At 45.9% G+C, this 13069-nt stretch overlaps 1 long non-coding RNA gene across 2 annotated transcripts in view; it reads right to left on the minus strand.

Moving 5' to 3' along the window:
• Window positions 1–12399, minus strand: part of LOC147576646 (uncharacterized) — a 29414-nt gene extending 17015 nt beyond the window's left edge. Inside the window, exons 1-2 of one of the 2 annotated variants that reach the window (XR_015240995.1) lie at window positions 11462–12399; window positions 8730–8848 (exon numbers count right to left, since the gene is read on the minus strand). This is a non-coding gene — a long non-coding RNA (uncharacterized LOC147576646). The remainder of the gene's footprint in view (window positions 1–8729; window positions 8849–11461) is intronic. The other variant, XR_015240996.1, reaches the window with a different exon arrangement.
• Window positions 12400–13069: the final 670 nt, after the last annotated feature.

Genomic DNA, 13069 nt, shown 5'->3' on the forward strand with positions numbered 1-13069 from the left:
TACCGCTGGCTCGGGAGTTGGCTAATTATTTCCTGTGCAGTGCGTGGGGCCATCCTCACTCCTCAGATGTCTGAGTTCCTTTTCATATCTTTCTGCACTACAGCTTTTCAGCGTGCTTATCAGGTAAATTATGGATGCTGATTCAGGTTCCAGCAAAAAAGGGTAAAATCCATAGTGGTGCAACAACAGATGGCATTTTCAAGAATGAGAGGTGAGCACACAGGACTCTTCTTGGAACCAAAATGTGCGTGCACGCGCGCGTGTGCGTGCGTGTGTGTTTCTCTCAGGGTTTTTATTCCTCGGTATATCCAGTTCATCCAACAGTATTTCACATCTGAAAGCACGACCTTCTACCTTCTCATATTCGATCTTCTCCAGAGCTCTCTAACTTGGTGAATGGCACCAACCATCCATTCGGTGGGGCAAAGGCAGACGCCTGGAAGCCCTTCTTGATGCCTCCTTTTCCCTTAAAGCCTCAATCCTCTCATTCAATCTCTGCAATCTGTAGCATTTCACCTACTAACCCATCTCGGAACCAGGCCACATTCTCTCTCTTCACTGCCACCACACCGGCTCAAGCCACTGTCACCTCTCCCCCGGAGCCCTTCATTTCTGGGGTCCCCATGATGTCTTGTGGCAGAAGAGGAGATGAGCAGCCCAGAACCCTTCAAGGAAAGACTTATTGACCAGCCGTGGGGCATGTAGACCGCAGACAGCTTCACTGTTCCTGCCGAGGCTGCCTCCGCTGCTGACGGGCCACCTCGCCTCAGGTCACGCCTTTCCCAGGGCATCCCGTACAGGTGGCCACCCTGGGAAGCCGGAATGTCTGATCGTTTGAGAGGTGGTAGCACAACTTTGACGGACCTCGCTCCAGAGCTCTCCAGCAGGTTAGCGGAGGCATTGTCAGCTCAGGGTTTTTTTAAATTTTTTTTTTTTCAACGTTTTCATTTATTTTTTGGGACAGAGAGAGACAGAGCATGAACGGGGGAGGGGCAGAGAGAGAGGGAGACACAGAATCGGAAACAGGCTCCAGGCTCCGAGCCATCAGCCCAGAGCCTGACGCGGGGCTCGAACTCACGGACCGCGAGATCGTGACCTGGCTGAAGCCGGACGCTTAACCGACTGCGCCACCCAGGCGCCCCATGTCAGCTCAGGCTTTATCGCGGCGTCTCCTCCTGGAGAACTCAACCTGCAACACCCCTCATCCTGTCTCCAGTCCTTCTGCACCCGGCAACCATGGCGATCTGTGTGCACTGTGACTGGAATGATAGCAGTTAAACTCCTCACTGCTGCCCCACTGCTTTGAGGCTAGAGCCCCGAATCCTGAGCACAGGTCTATGGCCCTTCCTACTCTTCCCCTCTTGCCTCACACTCCTCCCTTGCGCTCTGTTTTACAACTCGGCCACACCCGCTCTGAAAGTTCCCTGGGGCTGCTGTAACCAAGTACCACAGACCCAGTGCCTTAAACAACAGAAACTCATTGTCTCACAGTTCTGGCTAGAAGGCTACAAACACAAGGTGTTGGCAGGGCCAGTCTTCTCCCCAGAACCGTGAGGGAAGCCTTCCTTGCTTCCGCCTCACTTTTGGTGGTTTGCAGGCATCGTGGGCATTCCTTGGCTTGTAGGTGCGTTGCTCCAATCTTCCATCGTCCCATGGCATTCTCGCCAGGTCTCTGTCTTCACGTGGCCACCTTCTTATAAGGATGGCACATTGCATTAGAAGCCTACTGGTCTCTAGTAGGACCTCATCTTAAGTAATTGCATCCACAACAACCCTATTTCTAAATAAGGTCGTATTCTGAGGTACCCGGGGTTAGGACCTCAACGTATTTTTTCCCCCCAATATATCTTTTTTGAAGGGGACACAATTTAATCTGTAACACTGGTGTGATTCGGTCCCTGAAAGCAGCCACGCTCATTTCGCTTCAGGTCTTTTGTATATCCTGTCCACAGACTCTGGTCTCCTATCCACGCCTGTCCTCCTCTTGATCCCAGTTGAAAACTCATTCTCCTTAGACAGACTTTTCTATTCCGCCTCCTCCCTCAAGCTAGGTCAGCTCTTTCCACTCACCGCACTTCGCGTTTTTTTCCACAGCGTTTATCACCACTTGTAATTATGTATTTGTTTGAGCAAATATTTTAACAAAGCCTGTCTCCTCCACCAGCCCATAAACTCCATTGAGAGGGGAGACGATGTCTGTCTTGCACACTTATGTTTCCAGTGCTGAGCATGGTGTGAGCACAAAGTAGGCACGCGATCCTTATGTATTATGTCAGTGATTTCAGAAAACTTGTGTTGAGCTATTAGGCTTGATCTCTCCTTACAGGTTTGAAGTCTCAGGTGTCCCTGTTTCCAGGAGATATATGGTACTGCACTTAGCAGTCAAGATGATACCTTGCTGAGGAAATGGGGAAGATGAAGAGAGGAAGTCCTAGCTAATAGTGCTTGAAGTTGACCCCTAACATGCTCCCGTGAAAGAGAGCATAGTCCTAGCAGACAGAGCCTTCTGCCAGCGGCCAGTTGCAAATTTACCCAACACAGAAAATGGGCAAGAACTATATGACCGTGCCGAACTGTGAGCTTTCCTGAAACCAGGACCCTGCAGAAACCCAGGCTCCTCATAGAAAGCTTAACGAATAACAAGGGGCAATATGCTAGTCCTTAAATTTTCCACCTTGAGGACAGAGGGTGCCTCATTCATGCAGGTGACATTTGGGAAGGCAGAGCAGTGGAAACAGTTCAAATACATGAAAATGACTATTTAGACAAGGTTGAGGTTGGGGGAGGTAGACAAGAAAGTTCTGGTGACTGCCAGTCGGCTGGCTATTTAGTAGCTATTTAGTAGTAGAGTAGCGAATAGTTCTTATTTGATGAAGTCCATTTCAGTTCTTTATGGGCTATGCTTTAAGTATCTTCTTTTTTTTTCCTCCTTCAAGATGCCCTTTGGGTGAGGTACTGTCCCCTCTTGTTTTTCAATTCAGGGACTCTTATCTCCCTCTGTCATCAGCTACAGCTGCTGTCATCCCGTCTTTGGCTGGGACCAAGATTTATCAGGCTGACTGGGACAAAGACATTTTCCACTTGGAGGTATTTCCATCCCACACCACTGCAGTGTGCCCAAGTAGAAGGACCTTTCCAGAGAAGCAGGTCTAAGAAGGGTAACTCACATCTTGAAATCTCTAAAATTGTTCTTCTTTCTTACCTCCCCAAGTACATGACCTTTATCATCAAATGCCTCCAGAAGATTAGGTATTGTGACAGAGAGAGTGTAAAAAGAATTACCAAGGTAGTAATCAGCTCCAGCAATCACAATTTAGGTAGCAGGATAATAGCTTTGCACCCAAGGCTACTGTCTTGAGAGATGGTTTTCCAAATTCTTTTGTCTTCCTCCTTAGGTATCAGCATCTAAGCCTGGAGGACCTGGCTCAGAGAGTGCTTCCATGGTATGGAGAAGATACTCTTGCCCTTATAGGAACAAATTGCGCTCTGTGCAAGAAGAAATGGAATAGAAGCAAAAGACAAGCCCTCCACGTTCTAGCCCAGGATATAGCAGGAGACAGAAGAAGCATATGGAGGTAGCAGAACAAAGCTTTTGCTCTAACTGGTTACTGCCCAGTGAACTTAGGAGGGCCGTGGGTTAGATAAGTCTAAGAGAGCCAAGAAGGCCGGAGGCTCTGTTCTGCAAGCCATTGAAGACTGGGAGGAGGAGGCTAATTTCCAGGCTGTCCACACTGAGCTGGGGGGACCACCTCCTCACCCTGATACTCCAGCACAGTCAGGCAGAGGCAGACCGTATGGCTCAAGTTTCCTGAGTCATCTTTGTTCCCAGTGTGGCATAGACAGGTTTCAGAAATGCCTGAGAGTCCAGTGGAAGAGTTTTCCAGAAGGATCACCATGGGAAGGACGAGGGATCTCAGTACCCAGGCTACTGAGGGAAACACTCCAGCCAAAGCCAAATGGGAGTCTCTTCAGAGGAGTTGCCAAAGCCTAAGAGAGCGAAGGTGAGGGGGAGTCAGCCAGAGGGTGCTTGAAGGCCCTAACCGAACTGAGCAAGGTCAGGTCAGGAGTCATACTTCCAGGGAGGGTGAGTACATGAGAAGGAACAAAGACCCTGAATCTTCCCTATGGCTGTGACGTCACATAAACCACCACCACCTCTCATGTACACATGTGGATGCATCTTTGGGAACAAAAAAGACAGAGGAGGAATTATATCTGGGGGACTGAGCAATTTTATCCCAAAGAAGTTACTCTAAATAAACTTTTAGATTTAATATTGAGTTACACTTAAATTTGAACACTTACATTTTCTCTTTGCTAATGAGTTGGCTGTGGGCTTGAAGCGGGGAAGGCTACTCTAGATATAAGAAAAATAAGGTATATTTTCTCTGTGCATCCGCGTTAGAGTGTAAAGTTAATATTCTGTCTCTGACACACAGGAATAAAGGAACCATGAAATCACTTGTCAAAAATCTCAGCAATGTTTCTAAAACCAAGCAACTAGTGGATACAGGGTTGAGTGGGTCACATTCCTGAAGCCCCCACAAATATGGCTGATGACAGTTTTCACAAGTGCAGAAAATATAGGAGGAAATTTAAGGAGCGGCCAGTATGGTGGATTCCTCCAGCAATCATTCTGTTCTCCACTTTAGAGAGAGGTGCCCATATTCAACCTTCTCAGTCAGAACCACCCTGTAAGGAATAGGTCAACCAGCGCACCCATGGTGGGCACCAGGTGACTGCCATGGACATGGGAACTGCCCACTCACTTCCCCTCCTTGGCAATATCTACGGAGGTTATATCAGCAAAATGGTTTGTTTAAAATGACTGAGCCCACCCTCTACGATAAACTATACACACATTACATTACAAAACTGTTAAGCACAAATATAGTTATAGTAGGAAAATAAAGTATACAATTAAAACAACCACATGGGTCTGGTGTTCACTACCTGTCCCTCCCCACTAGGACAAGCCACAAGAACAGCCTCTTCCCTGTTTCTGTTCTATATGCCTCTCCTTGCTTATCTTTGTGATTCTTCCATGGATCTCCTGCATGCTATACTGGGCCCTGTTCCACCATGATCCCATCTGGCTCCCGAAGGCCTGTCCTCTCATTGTACGAGGACTGAAACAATAATAATCAGTGAGCTGTGGGTTCTTCCACCTGCAGAGTCTTCATCTTCCATAACTCTGGCCATCTCTGGTTTTGTTTCTTTTTTTTTTTTTTTTTTTTTTTTTTTTTTTTTAACGTTTATTTATTTTTTTGGGGACAGAGAGAGACAGAGCATGAACGGGGGAGGGTCAGAGAGAGAGGGAGACACAGAATCAGAAACAGGCTCCAGGCTCCGAGCCATCAGCCCAGAGCCCGACGCGGGGCTCGAACTCACGGACCGCGAGATCGTGACCTGGCTGAAGTCGGCCGCTTAACCGACTGCGCCACCCAGGCGCCCCTCTGGTTTTGTTTCTATTTGGACAACAAACTCATGTGTAAGCTGTAGTTCTTCTCCAGTGAAAATCCACTGGATCAGGTGACTACTGCCAAGGGTCAGTGAAGGTCCACTTGTCATCAGTGCTGAACCCAGCCTTCCGTTAGACTCCCTGGAAGAGGGCAAATCCCAGGCTGGGTGCCTCCACTCCCCCAACCCATTATTCGGAAGGTTTTACTTTGAATAGTGCCTACGTCCCACCAGTAAGTGTCCTACCAGATACAGTATGGGAACTTAAAACTGCCCGCTTGCTCCCTCAGTGTTTTTTCCTGCTTAGTCTGTAATTCTCTCTGTATATGTAGATGAAACCCATTTGTAACACTTGCACACTTACCACATGCTACTTATTAGCAATTTTGAGCACTCGATATTGTCATCAGAGAACTCTACAAGACTACAACTGAACTCTAGGGAAAATTCCTTGGGGACAGGCCATGTTGCTTTATACTTCCTTCAATTCCCTCAAGTGCTCAGCAAAAAAGTTACTACTTTGATTTGAGATCACTTCATATTCAATTAATATTTGATATCTAGCCAGTGTTTACTAAGTGTTCCAAGCCTGAGCCTTTCTTACCCATTACCTTATTTAGCCTTGTGAGTTAGGGATGATAACATATTCCAGAACGCTCATTGAGAGAAGTCAAGCAACTTGCCCAATCACTCAGCTAAAAGGTGGCAATTCTGGAATTAGAACATGCTTTCCTCCTGCTTCAGACCAAGTGCTGTTTTCTACACTACACCTGTTTCTCCAGTGGTAGTTCTTGCTTTAAACAAAGGGGCCCCAAGTTCAGCAGACTTGCCCACTCAAGAGAAAGTCCTTGATGAGAAGTAAGAACTTGGTTTCATGCAGCAGGGCCTGGAGGCCCCAACTCATGATAGGTGCCATCCCAACAGGCTGCTAGGTTTTAGAGAACTGGCCATAGAGTAGCTCCTGATGCATGGGTAAGGGTCATCTGGACTCATCTCACCCCTCTTGCCAGGGATGGGGCACAGAGGGATTAGGGATGGACTCTTGGGGCCCTCTTACCCACAGGCCTAGGCTAATGGCTTTGGCATTAGCTCTTTCCATTAAGAGAATAATGTGGAATCCAGCCTTCCTACCACAGGGAGGTTGTAGTGGGGGTGACAAGCAACACTTCCACACCCTGCCCATCCTTGACCATGATCATGCAGAAGCCCAGGTACCATCCCTTGAGCAGGCAACGGGCCAACAAAGCTTAGCAGGAGTTGACAGGGCCAGTGACAGCTAGGAGACTAGAGTAGGTCTATCTTCTCCCACTAGCATATTAGCTCAAGAAGAGCTGGGACCTTGAATGTCTTGTTCACTGCTGTGCCCGAGTGCCTTGGACAGTGCCTAGCATATAGTAGGCACCCAATAGATATTGTTAAATGCATGATTGGATGGTTGAGCAAAAGAACCAAGAGGCATGGTGCGTCTTTTGTTTATGAAACCCCATCTGCAAGGGAAACCTACACACAGGCCTTCTTTTTTTAAACGCCTCCCTTTATGCCTTGCTGGCCCCACTCCCTTCTGTTTCCTGAAAAAACATCTCTGAATGATCCCTAAGCACTGGCCTTATGCTGGCACCTTCTTTTCCAAAGGCAAGAAAAACTGGTCTATCAAGTTTCTCTTAGTTTGAGCAGAGGCAACTGTCTACAGCCTCAGAACCATGGCTCTCTCCTCAGCGCTGAGGCCTTTCTGCTTACTACCCACCTCCACCTGAGCTGGAGAGCTGGAAGCCACACAAGGTCAGGTCTCCGAGCCTCAAGCTGCCTGAGGCAGGTCCTGCCCTCCGGCCAGGCCCTCTGTGCACATCCAAGAGAGGTCACAACCTGCTGCAGATTCTGCCATCCTCATATATGCTCCCTCATGGTTCTCTGTCTAAGGGGGTCTATAGTAGGTGGCCAAGAGTCCTACTGGATGCTGGAGAACAGGAAGGTCTCTTAACTTGGCTAAGCCTCAGTTTTCTTATTCATAAAATTAGAAACAATAATAGTATTTGCCCTAGAGGATCTTAGGAGACCTAAATAAGAGAATATGTATCAAGTGCTTAATACAGGGCTTAGAGCATAGTAAGAGCTCAATAAATGGGAGCCATTATTATTCCTGTTTGGCATTGTTTGTTTCTGTGCTTCTGCTGTAACAAACAAATAGGTACAATCCACAATCTGAAATACATGGAAAAAGCTCACTCATCCTTATTAATGCATACAACCAAAATGATGTCAGGCCCTGGGTAGGTCTAAATGGAACAGGGAAGGAAGTTGGGACTCAGAACACAAGATTTGAAGTTCTCTGGCCTTCACCTGTGTTGTTCCCTGGGATGAATCACACATACTCTTGGTTTGCCTGTCTCACTTTTAGTCTTACAGCTCAGTCAAATGCAACCTCCAGGACGCTTTCCCTGACTCCATGCATCCCAGGCTGGGTTCTTCTGGAGACAAATTTGGAGATTAGCCTATAGGAAATTGACAAGGCAGTGCTCTTGGGATTGATACCTCTGGACAGTGGGAGGAGGAAGCAAACTGGGTAGAGGGAGAGGTTGAGCAGCAATGCAGTCCCAGCAGAAGCCTCAGCAACCCTACAGACCTGTCCCAAAGTGCAGTGGGGTGAAGTCTTGGTATTCCCAAGTTGGGCCAGTCATCGGGAATAGGCTGCCTCTGGAAGGTGAGATTGGGCAAGATGGTTTCCTTCAGCCAAGACCATCCCCAAAGAGGGCCGTCAGCTGATCTTCTGGAAGATGTACAGCTGGGGGAATGAGTCCTTCCTTCCTGAAATGGGTTTTTGGTTGTACAATATAGCATCCACCAACATAGTCCAACCTAGATATATCATTAATAAAGAGATGTCAATTTCCATCTGCTTGACTCCTATCTCTCAACTAGTATATTACATGGGTGAGAAAGGAGGAAAGGAACTTATTAGGCCCCTGAACTCTCAACTCCATTCCAATCTGTACTGTCTAGATTGGGAGGGTCTCCTCTTCTAGTTCACAGCACTAAGTCTTTTCTTCATTGCTAAGCATTCCTGTTGTCGCGGCCAGAAGTCAACAAATGTAGAGGGATTTATGATAAAGGAAGTGAGTCAAAAAATGCAAACTGGTGATTATGGAATAATGAGGGGGAGTAGACAGGGATGGAGCTTATCTCCAGATTGGCCTGGGTCTAATTTAAGACAATTTCTGATGCTTCTGTGGATTTTTTGAAGAAAGAAGAAGGTGAGCAGGTTTCAATCTCACCTGGAAGAGCAGGGAGTTGTTTCCTCGGGCGGTCAAGTGCATCAGTTTGGCACAATCTCTCTTAGCAAAATGTAGCTGGTGATTCTGCTGTCTGTGGGCATGCTCCGACAAGGCCAAACCTGAGACATATCGAGCACAAATGCCTATTTGAATGAGTTCTGGGATCACACAGTGGATTTGCAAACATGTCTTCAATTAAAGGCTACTCTTAGGAAATTACAGTTGCCTTTCCACCTTAGAAAGAAAATACCCCCAAATCCAACTCCAATCCAAGAACTGAGCTGGTATTTCAGGCTTATAAGAGATTTTTATTGAAAGTTTCTGAGTCCCTAGGATATTTTTCAGATTTCTCATGATACGCATTACACACTTCTATGAATTTTAAGAATTATAAACAAGTCTCAAACTCGTTTTTGTAGGTTTGCTTATTGTAATGGTACAGGGGAAGCCCTTCTGAAACTAGTGTATATGATTGTAAGACTGAGAAGTGAGGGGATGGGTTGATGTACAGATCCAGGGTTTTCACAAGAGAAGAAAGAGCATACAAATACGGACGGATGCACATGTGACATGATGGATATATTAATTAACTAGATGCTGGAAATCCTTTCCTGATGTATATATGTTTAGCAAATCACCATGGTGTACACTTTAAATATCTTACAATTTAGTCAATTATGCCTCGATGGAGCTGAGAAAGAGAGAAGGATTGGGGTTTGTCACAAGGACAAAGGAGACAGAGTAGAGAAACTCCCACCGGCCAAATCAGTGAAGTACAGTAATGAATTATAAAGCATTAGGAAAAATAGAAATTCATACGTTCTTACAATCAATCAATCAATCAATCAATCAATGGATAAGGGAGAAATCTAGCTTACAACCTAATGCCAAGAACCAGCTGCTAAATATAGAGGGAGGGCAGTAGCTGGAAAATGCTCACTTGGCAACCATCCTGATAAAGATAGAATTAGGCAAGAGCCATCGATGGAAGGAAAATCTAGGGGAAATTTTGACTAAGAGCAGAATATCTGAGTGATCTTAAAGGGTTTCCCCACACATGTCCATTAATTGCAAAGAAGAAAAACAAATAGTAATTATAGAGTGGAGAACTGAACAACACCTCAACCGGATGACCAAAATTAGCACCACCAAGAGGTACAGATGGACATCATGAGCCTCCAGATGTGACACCCTAAGAAGGACACCGTACTATCTATGCAGTGTTCTGGCCCGTGACGTGTCACCAGAATCTACTCATGAGGAAACATCAGATAAACCTAAAATGAAGACTGTCCAAGTAACACCAAGGGAAGAGGGGCTGAATTATTAAAAAATGCTAATATCATAATAGACACAGAAAAGCTATGGCTAAAGACCAAAGACAGACAATAACAAGTGTTAGGGAAGATGTGCAGACATTGGAGCCCTCATACATGGCCAGTGACATGCAACCTGGCACAGCTCCTTTGGAGAACAGCCGTGCAGTTCTCCAAAGGTTGAGTTACGATGTGACTCAACAATTCCCTTTTTACAGGTATGACCAAAAGAAATGAAAGCCCATGTCCATATCAAAAGTTTTACATAAATGTCAATAGCGGCATTATTCATAATAGCTGAAGGGTGACCAGTAAGCAAATGTCCATGAACTAATGAACAGATGAACAAAAAGGGGTGTATCCACACAGTGGGAGAGAATGAAACACCAATTCAGGCTGCAACACGGATGGCCCCTGCAAACGTCAAGCTAAGTAAAAGAAACATGTCATAAAAGACCACCTGTTGTATGATTCCATTTATATGAAACGTCAAGAACAGGCAAATCTCTAGAGACAGAAGGTGGATTGGTGGTTGCCAAGGACTAGGGGAGAGAGGGGGAGCCCTTACTAACAGCTGAAGGGTTTATCTGGGTGCAGTAAAAATGTCTAAACTCTAGGCTGTGGTGATGGTTACCCAATTCTGTGAATATCCTGAAAACAATTGAACCATATACTTTAAATGGGTGAATTTTCAAGTATGAGAATTACCTTTCAATAATCATGGTTTTAAAAAGTTTGGTGTTGGGGCACCTGGGTGGCTCAGTTGATTAAGCGACCGATTCTAGACTTCAGCTCAGGTCACAGTCTCATGGTTCATGAGTCTGAGCTCCGCATCTGACTCTGTGCTAACAGCATGGAGCCTGCTTGGGAATTCTGTCTCCCTCGCTCTCCACCCCTACCCCAGTCGGTCTCTCTCTCTCTCTCTCTCAAAATAAATAAAAATAAACTTTACAAATAAAAAATAAAATAAATAAAATAAAAGCTCAGTGTTCTTTAAATTTAAGATACAATTACCTGGGTGGCAACAACATTTAGCAGTGTGATCCCTCTCTACAAAGAGCAATTTTTAAGAATATAGAAAGAAAACACACACACACACACACACACACACACACACACACACACACGAATGGATTGGGAATCACGGGGCCATTTGAACTTGGCAGGAGCGGCTTTGCTGGAGAAATACAGGCAGCAAGGGGAAGGGACTGGGTCAGAGGAACTGGAAGTGAGGAAGCAAACAGAGGACACCGTGGTTGCAGACAATTCTTTCAAGAAGCGTCCCTGTGGAAGGGAACAGAGGGATGGCACGAGAGCTAGAAAGGCATGTGGGGCTTGAGTGTCGAGCGCTGATGGGAAGGATCTGGTGGAAAAGCCCCAGGTGGAGTAGCGGGAGTGAAAGAAGATAATCCATACCTACAAACAGATCCAAGAGAAGTTCTGGGATCCAGAATCCGTGTGATACCGAGAAGCATGCTTTCTCCATTGAACAAGAGGGGAAAGGACAGGCTAGATGCTGGTATAGACAGGTCTGCGGTTTGGCTGTGGAAAGATGAGAATGCTCCAGATGGCTGGCTTCTAACCGTGGAGAAGGAGAGAGGATTGGAGGTCTGGGGAGATTTCACATCCTAAACTCCGTATGAGCTGCGTGGTTTTGGCAAACGTGGTGAGCGTCTCTGGGCCAGTTTCCTCCTTTGTAAAGCGAACAACGCCTTGGAGTGTCCTCGCGAGGTTAAAATGAGGTAACAGAACACAGGACAAAGTGACTGTCACACAGCAGGCTTTCAACACGTTTGTTTTTTTAGTTCGTTTCTATATCCTCACTCACTTCGTCAGCATGGCCAAGTACACGCGGAAATAAGAGTTTCTCAAAGGCAAAACTCTTATTTTATTAATCCCTGTGTTGCTGTTACCTATAACAGCACCTGGCACAGAGTAGATTCTCAATAAATATTTGCTTTCTACACTCAGACCCGATTCCTCTTCCCTGAGTAGCTGTCGGGGAGGGATTTTTACCGGTGCCACGCTGGGGGGGGGGGGGGGGGGTGAAGTTCCTAAAGCCCAGAGAGGTCAAGTCGTCCAAGCCAACCCTTCAGTCCAACGTCAGTGTTTTCCCACCATCTCCCAGCTACCTGGTTTTGCTTTTGTCTTTTGCGCTGTTTTCCCCTCCTCTTCTCTGCGGGTTTCTTGTGTGTGTGTGTTTTTGTTTTTGTTTTTGCGTTTCTTTTTTTTTTAAATATATGAAATTTTTTGTCAAATTGGTTTCCATACAACACCCAGCGCTCAACCCCGCGGGTTTCTAAGCCAGTCCCTGACACGCTGCCTGGAGCACCCCGTGTAAGCCTCACAAGGGCACCAAGCCTGGTCGGTCTGCTTGCCCTTCGCCCCACCAGGATCGTCCTCCCCTCTTCCTCCTGCCCTGCCCCGACCTTATGAAAGTGTCTAGCACAACCCAAGGCTTAAAGGCTTCCTTCTAGTTGTTTTCAGACCCAGTATGTAAAGAGAATAAATGAAAATCCTAAAGACGGTAAATTGTCATTGAGCCAGTGAAGGTCACGGTCCAGTTCTGGCGCGGTTAAAAAGGCCCCAGAGAGTTCCGTTGCCCAAGTTGACCGCAGCTAGAAAAGGAAGAATAACAAGATCAAGGGAAAACCTGACTCTTCTGCTTTAGGAGTTTCTGCCCCGTTTTTTTTTTTTTTTTTTTTTATTTCTTAACATTTTAATGAAAAATTTTGAACATACAATTACAGTGGTATAATTGTATAATAACCTAGTAGAAAAAACCGGTATAATGAACCCATGTACCTGACAATTAGCAAGATTTTGCTGCATTGGCTTCGTCTTTTTTTTTTTTTTCTAATGCAATTCCTGACTTCCTGTTATTTCACTCCCCACCCCAGTATGTATTTTTTTTTTTTTTTAAACTGGGCTTTGTTTTGTTTTTTCAATCTAGACACAGGACCATCTTTATATACCAATGAGCTTGACAACAATCTCCTGGTATCACCTAACACCAAATCCATA

This window comes from Puma concolor, chromosome D1 (assembly GCF_028749965.1).
Source record: "Puma concolor isolate L17-30 chromosome D1, mPumCon1.1.hap2, whole genome shotgun sequence".
NCBI classification, from domain to species: domain Eukaryota; kingdom Metazoa; phylum Chordata; class Mammalia; order Carnivora; family Felidae; genus Puma; species Puma concolor.